The sequence below is a fragment of the Tachysurus vachellii genome, chromosome 2, assembly GCF_030014155.1.
Source record: "Tachysurus vachellii isolate PV-2020 chromosome 2, HZAU_Pvac_v1, whole genome shotgun sequence".
NCBI classification, from domain to species: Eukaryota; Metazoa; Chordata; class Actinopteri; order Siluriformes; family Bagridae; genus Tachysurus; species Tachysurus vachellii.
The window spans coordinates 2,217,054-2,225,570 of NC_083461.1; the positions used below are offsets into that span (position 1 = coordinate 2,217,054).

At 43.0% G+C, this 8,517-nt stretch overlaps 1 pseudogene; it reads left to right on the top strand.

The window, feature by feature from the left end:
• The first annotated feature begins 385 nt into the window (after positions 1-385).
• Positions 386-8,517, top strand: part of LOC132842051 (growth hormone-inducible transmembrane protein-like) — a 10,523-nt pseudogene continuing 2,391 nt past the window's right edge.

Sequence of the window (8,517 nt, forward strand, 5' to 3'; positions counted from 1 at the left end):
CAAAAGCTGAACACAACATGAACTCAGTTGCTGCTTGTTACTGTAACCTTGCTGTGTTCTGTACATAACCTTCCATTGGATTACAAGTAACATGCAAATAAACACCAACATGTAGTGTCCATATAACCAGTTTATTCAGGATGAGGTTAGGAATGTTGTTCATGTCTTACTCTGAACCCACAGAGAGCTCCCGGTCTGATTCTCTGGCTTTGTAAATAGAGAATCATTTCTGCTTTAGGGCCTGAGAGCTGTGTGTTTATAACTGTGTGTCACCTGCTTTACGTTGTTGCCAGCTGAATAAATCAGGTCTGAATAGAGAAAAGCACTGACTGAGTTGTTGTTTATTAACACATCTGATAACCTCTGTGTTTGTCCCACAGGTTGTTTTAGTGTGTGTTTTGGAGCGATGTTGGTGGCACGGTTGGCGTGCCTGCGGGGTCTCCCCGCGACCGGCATGAGGTCTGCTCTGACCCAGAGGATCCCTGCTCTTAAACCTGCTACACCTTTGATCAAACCTCAGCAGGTAAACACCATCCTCACTGTCTGATCTACACAACTTACACACATCAGGTCACAAGGAAAGCTTTCTGATTGTAGAACAATTTTATTTTTTACTTTGAATAGTTCCTCAGACAGAAAACCAAAAACCATGTAATGGTTCTAAATCTTTTGAGTGTGATTTTACTGATGCCGATATTAAACATGAAATAAAGATCTTCCTCCAGTGCTGTCTTCAGCTCTGACCACCACCACGGGTTCAGCGTCAATTGTGGGTTTTTTCTTCATTAATGTCTTTCTTCTCACCACACTTCCATTAAAAATCTAGCTCTGTGGTTGTCCTGTGAACAGCTTCTCCCATCTGAGCTGTGGATCTCTCCAGCTCCTTCACAGTTCCTCTAGTTCTCTCTATTGGTTCTTTGACTAATCCCCTCTTTACCTTCTCACTGATATTTGGTGGAGCATCTTCTTCAGGCAGCGGCGCAGTTGTTCTTTACATCTGTTAATAAAAGATTCATCATTGCTCTGAGAGTTGTTCAGAATTTATAGTGTTTCAGAACAGATGCTGGGCTCCTCGTGACAGTGGATCTCCAGCTATGTAACTAATGCTGCTGCTGTTCTTCTCCTTTTCTGTGTGTCCCAGGGTTTCTCCAGCAGACCCAGGTTTAAGACAGCCAGAGATCAGCTGCAGGAGGGGGCATTTGATCCAGCTTCAGAGACGGCGTTTAAAAGTGATTATTCGTTTATCATCATTTTATTAGTTTAATTGCCGTTATATTACACACAAATCTCATCTCTCTCTCTCTCCATCTCTCTCTCTCTCTCTCTCTCTCTCTCTCTCTCTCTTTCTCTCTCTCTCTCTGTAGTTGATCAGATGGGGAGGATTTTTCTGGCTGGCGGAGCTGCAGTTGGACTCGGAGCTGCATGTCCAATGAGATCGGTGCTCTGGAGAAAGCTGTGTGAGTCTCAGCTTCTGTGTGTTAGTACAATGAGAAAATCCAAACATTTAACGTGGCAATGCTGCGAAACAAACATCACACCTGGGGCCTGTTTCAGAAAGCAGGTTAAGTGAAAACTCTGAGTATGTTAACCCTGAAATGAGGGAAACTCTGTTTTCCGTTTCAGAAAGGGAGGTAAGTTAAACCAGAGAACGCAGGTTAAGCTAAGCCCGTTTCTGAAAGAGAGGTAACTTATACTCAGTAGGGATGAGCGAGTACAGCATTATCTGTATCTGTTTCCGTATCTGTTAACCATATGAATTATCTGTATCCGTATCCGTACTCGGAGTGGGTGGGGCCTAACACGGAAGTAGGCGGGACTTGTCTTGAAATGGGCAGGGCTTTAACGGTAATAATTAATTTGTAATATTTATAACACTAGCTTACTACCTTTATGTTTTTATGAAATACAGCAAAAATGTGTCAGACACTCGGTGTCTGGTTACTGGTTAGAGACAGCTGAAGGTTTAAAAAAGAACAAAAATCTCCGACAGGCAGAGACGCAATGCGAGTCGCATTCTACCAAGCAAGCATCACGTCTGAACGAACCCACGTTTACCAGAACTCTACTGGTTAGTAAGTACGTATTATTAACGTTACAAGCCGAAGTAAAAAGCTGAAGAAACCCTAAACGTTAACGGAAAAGACCCGCGAACCCGAGTGACTGAGGGAGAGACAGAGAGCTGTTCTGTGTGTGACTGTGAGTGAGCAGAGTGAGACACAGCAACACAATACATCTGTATGTGTGTAGGGGAGGGGCGCTGTGACTAGCCTATCACAGAACGCTGACACAATCTGCTACCCAATGATGATTTTCATTCAATCCGAGCACAGATATTGACTCGTATTACTCGTATAATACTCGTACTCGGCAGAAGTGCTTTATCCGTACCGGATACACGTTTCAGCCGAGTATCCGGCTCATCTCTAATACTCAGAGTCAGTTACCATAGTAACTTACTCTGTGAACCTAACCTGGTCGGGAGCAGGTTTTCGTCGGTAAACCCAGAGTTTCTTTTGGTCTCCTCCCCTTTTTAAAGAGGAAGCGACGTTTAAACACCTCATTCATTGCCCACATTTCAGTTACGCAAAGAGCAGCAAGGGAATGTGGGATGTGGTAGATCAGTGGTTAAGGTGTTGGAGTACTGATTAGAAGGTCATGGGTTCAAATCCATGGGTCCACCAAGCTTTTGTGGACACAATTGCTCAGTTGTATAAATTGAAACAAAATATAAGTCACTCTGGGTAAGGGGGTCTGCTAAATGCCGTAAATGTAAAATGAATGAAATGGCGTGTCCTTATATGGACGATCCTGTTGATGAAGAGTCCGTATTAATTCGTTTAAGCCCAGAGTGCATTTTTGTCACATCCCTATGCATTTTTATTTGAGCGGTAACGTTTTTCTTTACAGTCAATAAGATCCATAATATAATCCATCCTAACATAAGCCATCGTGGCCGTGCTCTTGCATCCGAGTAGATGCTTTGCGTTAACTTACGTTTCTTTGCAAATGGTAGTTTTGTGTATAACATCGGGGATGCAGAACATATTAGTAAGGCTACTGTTTGCAGAGCGGTCAGGAAAGTACGACTCACTCTTAAGCGCCTTCTGACCATTTTTGTGTTGTTTCCTGATAAAATAAAATGCTGTTCTTCCGGTTTCACCTCTGATATTATAACAGTTGGGAATTTACTCTAAAATAGTTCTTAATTACTAACTACAAATTACATCTTCAATCAGTCTAATTAGATTAATGTAATAATTACTAGTGCCCTGCAATGGGTTGGCACTTTGTCCAGGGTGTATCTGCCTTGATGCCCGATACAGCAGTGTTGCTTTTTTTTTTTATTTAAAATGCGTGTTCAGGGGGCACGGTGGCTTAGTGGTTAGCACGTTCGCCTCACACCTCCAGGGTCGGGGTTCGATTCCCACCTCTACCTTGTGTGTGTGGAGTTTGCATGTTCTCCCCGTGCCTCTGGGGTTTCCTCCGGGTACTCCGGTTTCCTCCCCCGGTCCAAAGACATGCATGGTAGTTGATTGGCATCTCTGGAAAAATTGTCCCTAGTGTGTGATTGTGTGAGTGAATGAGTGTGTGTGTGCCCTGCGAGGGGTTGGCACTCCGTCCAGGGTGTATCTTGCCTTGATGCCCAATGACGCCTGAGATAGGCACAGGCTCCCCGTGAGCCGAGGTAGTTCGGATAAGATGAATGAATGAATGAATGAATGAATGAAATATGTGTTCATATTCTCCATATGCTTGCATAAGCACTTCCAGTTCTGCTGGTGAGAAATATGCAAACTTTTCTTTTGTCTGACGCTGCTGCCATGGTGACTCGTTATATCTGCGCTCCATTGATTATGGCTTTTTTATGTTGCGGTGCACGCACTTAACTCAGAGTCTGTTCATTTAGAGTTGATAAAACTAACTCATTTCAGCTGTTCTGTAACCGAAAACTCAGAGTTTCCCATCTCAGGGTTTGTCAACTCAGAGTTCAAGTTTAAACTCAGTTGGTTGAACCACCTTTCTGAAACAGGCCCCTGGCGAACTCGGATATGACCTCACTTCCTATTTCAGTTGCCCTCCCATGTTGAAATTCGGAGCTTGTTTGTAAAGAACTGTCTCACAGACCTGAAATGAGCCGGTCCTGTGTCATCATGCTGCAATTCATAAAACATTATTTATTTGTACATTATCTCTCAGAATCTGGCCCCAGTACGTGAAGGACCGGATCCACTCCACCTACATGTACTTTGCGGGCAGCGTGGGCATTACCGCTCTCTCCGCTGTGGCCGTCAGCAGGACTCCGGCTCTCCTGGCTCTCATGATGAAAGGATCGTGGGTGGTATGCGGAAGTATTCACACCGTACTTTATTTTACCGAACTGTCTTTAACATGCACATTAGAGTGTACAATGTGATACACAATGTGTGTGTGTCTTAGGCTATAGGAGGAACGTTTGCAGCGATGACCGGTGCCCTGATTCTGGTCTGGACCATCTCCTACGAACACAGTCCCATTCCTAAACACCTGGCCTGGATGCTGTATGCAGGTAATAACACTATAACTACACTTCATCACTACAAATCCATCACAGGACTGTTTGGGGTAGATGTGCCAGATCAGAGTTCACTCAAGGTCACACTTCCTGTTTTAATATGTTAAACTGGAAAAAAATACTTAGGGTAAAATCTCCAGCAGTGCAGTACATGATTCTAACACTGTTTGGCAGCACCGACATTTATTATAGATTTATGGGCAAATCAATACGTATTAAATACAAAAATATTAAATATTAACTACCAAATGAACATAAATAGTGCTTTTTAAATAGTGTATTTAAAATAGCGTCCGCGAGGGGATACGAGGCGGCGTTAGGAACAGGTTGAGGGCACGCGCACACCGCGCTTCCTTACCTAGTATCCTGTTAGCCAACGTCCAGACAAGCTTGATGACCTCAGGGCAAGGGTCAAGTTCCAGAGGGACATTCGGGACTGCAACCTTCTCTGCTTCACCGAGACGTGGTTGAACCCAGCGGTACTGGGCCGAGTTTTTCTCGGTTTACTGCATGGACAGAACACTGGAGTCGGGGAAGTCAAGGTGAGGTGGAGTGTGTCTGATGGTGAACAACAACTGGTACGACAACTGGTAAACAGAGCTGGAGAGGTAAACACGTTCACCATCTCGGAGCATGACTTGAGGAGGGCATTCAGGAGAGTGAACACCAGGAAGGCAGCAGGACCAGACAGCATCACAGGTCGGGTTCTGAAAGCCTGCGCTGACCAGCTAGCACCGGTGTTCACTGAGATATTCAACCTCTCACTGGAACAGTCTATTGTCCCCTCATGCTTCAAACAGTCCACCATTGTTCCAAAGAAACCCCAGCCCGCCTGCCTCAATGACTACCGCCCAGTAGCTCTGACCTCAGTAGTGATGAAGTGCTTCGAGAGACTTGTCAGAGACTTCATCAATGCATCACTACCAGACACACTGGATCCACTACAGTTCGCGTACCACCAGAACCGCTCTACTGAGGACGCCATTGCTCATCTTCTCCACACCACGATGAGACACCTGGACTGCAGAAAAGGGAATTATGCAAAAATGCTGTTTGTGGACTACAGTTCAGTGTTCAACACCATAATTCCCTCCACGCTCACCTCCAAGTTGGAGGTCCTGGGACTCAGCCTGCTGCTGTGTCAGTGGATCTCCAACTTCCTTACATACAGACCACGTACAGGTGGGCAAACACACCTCATCCACCCTCACCCTCAGCACTGGAGCTCCCCAGGGTTGTGTTCTGAGTCCCCTGCTGTACTCACTGTACACGTATGACTGTGTGGCCACTTCCAACTCCACCACCATCATCAAGTTTGCTGACGACACTGTTGTGGTGTGCCTCAACAACGACGAGACGAACAACAATCTCCAACAACGACGAGACGGCCTACCTACAGGAGACTAAAAACCTTGAGAGATGATGCCAGGAGAACAATCTTCTCCTGAACATCAGAAAGATTAAGGAGTTGATAGTGGACTTCAGCAGAAAGCAGAACCACTAAACATCAACAGGACCCCAGTGGAGAGAGTGGACAGTTTCCGGTACCTAGGTGTTCATATCATACAAGACCTGTCTTGGTCCTGTCACATCAACACCCTGGTGAAGAAGGCCCGGCAGCATCTGTACCACCTGAGACGCTTTAGGGACTTCAAACTACCTTCTCAGGTGCTAAAAACTTTCTACACCTGCACCATTGAGAGCGTCCTGACGGGTAGCATCACTTCAGCACCATGCAGCACCATGCAGCACCATGCAGGACAGGCGAGCCCTCCAGAGGGTGATGGGATCAGCTGAATGTACCATCTACACTGAGCTCCCTGACCTGCAGGACATCTACAGCACATGGTGCCGGACCAGAGCCAGGAAAATTGTAAAGGATCTTTCAGGGAAATACTTCCACTCCTTGAAAGCAAACACAGAGAGAATGAGGAAAAGCTTCTTCCTGCAGGCCATTCGTAGTCTAAACCAGGAAACACCCAGGATCTAGTACTGGACCTCTCTCTCCATCTTCACTGTTTTTATGCACACCTTTTTTTTGCACTGACACTTTAACTCTGGACTGTCACTTTAACTCTGGACTTGCACTGCACAGTGCCACTTTATACACTATATACAATATTTACACACCATACTGCACACTTTAAGGACAATCTTTAAAGACCACACACATTTATGTATATGTATATTTATGAATATGTATATACATTATTTTTCCACTTATATTTTCATATTTTATATAGTATTTTTATATAGTTTATACTTTTTTATTTATCTGTCTCCTTTTGGTTTTGGTTTATTTTTTTTATCCTAAATTGCATTCCCTTTTTTATGCTTAGATACCGGACAGATGCAAAAAACATTTCACTGCATGTCGTACCCTGTATGTATTTGTATGTGACAAATAAAATAAAATTTGATATAATTTGATGTAATTTTTTCAAGACATATAAAGAAAAAGAGTTAAAGAAATAATTATAAAGTATTGCTACGTGTGCCATTGTGCACATCATTAATCTGGAAGGGATTTAATCTGTTCAAAATAAAGGAAGTTTCATTCGGACTGTGACTTTTTTACTTGTGCCATTTACTTGGTTGTCTTTTTTTTATCTATTTTTCCCCCAATACATGCTGTTTCTATTTGTTATTTACTGATTTATTTATTATTTATGAATTTATTCTGTATTATTTGTATTGTTTTATTTATTATAGAAGTCACTGAATAGAGAACCATATAGATTTAACATGCAGTAAATATTTATTACAGTTTTTTTCAATCGCTAACAAGCGCTTACCTATACTTAAGATAATTTTTCTAAACTCTTAACACAGACTTACACCTACAAAACACAATTCGCCAAATTGATAATTTTCCTCTCAAAAACACATTTTGTTAAATATATACAACTCTCCAACTTTACTGAAACACTGGAAATCTGACTCAAAATGAAATTATTCTGTCAAAGAATAACACTTGTTTTCACTTCACAAGGTATATACAGTCAATCAAAGTACACCAGGTTTCAAAATACTGGCTATTGTTGACATTAGAAAAACTGCATAGACTTTTATGTTACCTGAAAGTTGGGAACTGTATGTCCACATGTACAGTAATGTTCACATTCAAACGCATTCCAGTAAAAAGCAAATCAGTTATTTTTTTCTTTACTGTTTACTAAAGGAGGTACAGTAGAAACACAATATAATAGAACAGAAAAAGTTTTACAGTATTGCTTACAGTGAACAAAATATCATATATAAGAGCATTCTGAAAAACAAAAAATAAAACAAAAAAACAAAACAGCAAAAAGGCCAGATAAGAAGGGGGGAACTGAAAATAGCACAAAATTAATGTATCTAATCCCTGCGATCTTCAGGGTTAGGCCACATGTTTTCGTCAACATCACATCTGATATCATCCAAGGCGATGCACCTGGGATAAAACCGCTTGGTATGTCGGAGCCACCCTTGGCAATCTTGAACTGTGATGTCCCTGCAGCCAGCATCCATGGCTTCAAGGAGGGACATCTGGTCATGTGGCTGATGGTCATAAACCTTCCACCTCCATGCAGAAAAGAACTTCTCTATGGGGTTGAGGAAAGGTGAATAGGGTGGAAGGAAGAGACTTACCAGTCTTGGGTGGACTTCAAACCATGCTGTTATTGCTTGCGAATGATGGAAAGCAACATTGTCCCAGGTAATTACAAAGGTCCTCATGTTTTCACCCTCCCGATCCCGCTCTGGTACCAGGCGCTGGTGGAGATCATTGAGAAAGGCAAGGAGGCGCTATAGGTATGATAGGGTCCAACCTGACATCTGTGAAGGAGTAATCCTGCATTTGCCATTGCTGCACACATGGTAATGTTTGCCCCTCTCTGTCCTGGCACATCAACTGTGGCCCTTTTTCCAATTATATTTCGTCCACGTCGATGCCTTTTGGATAGATTAAATTCTGCCTCATCTAT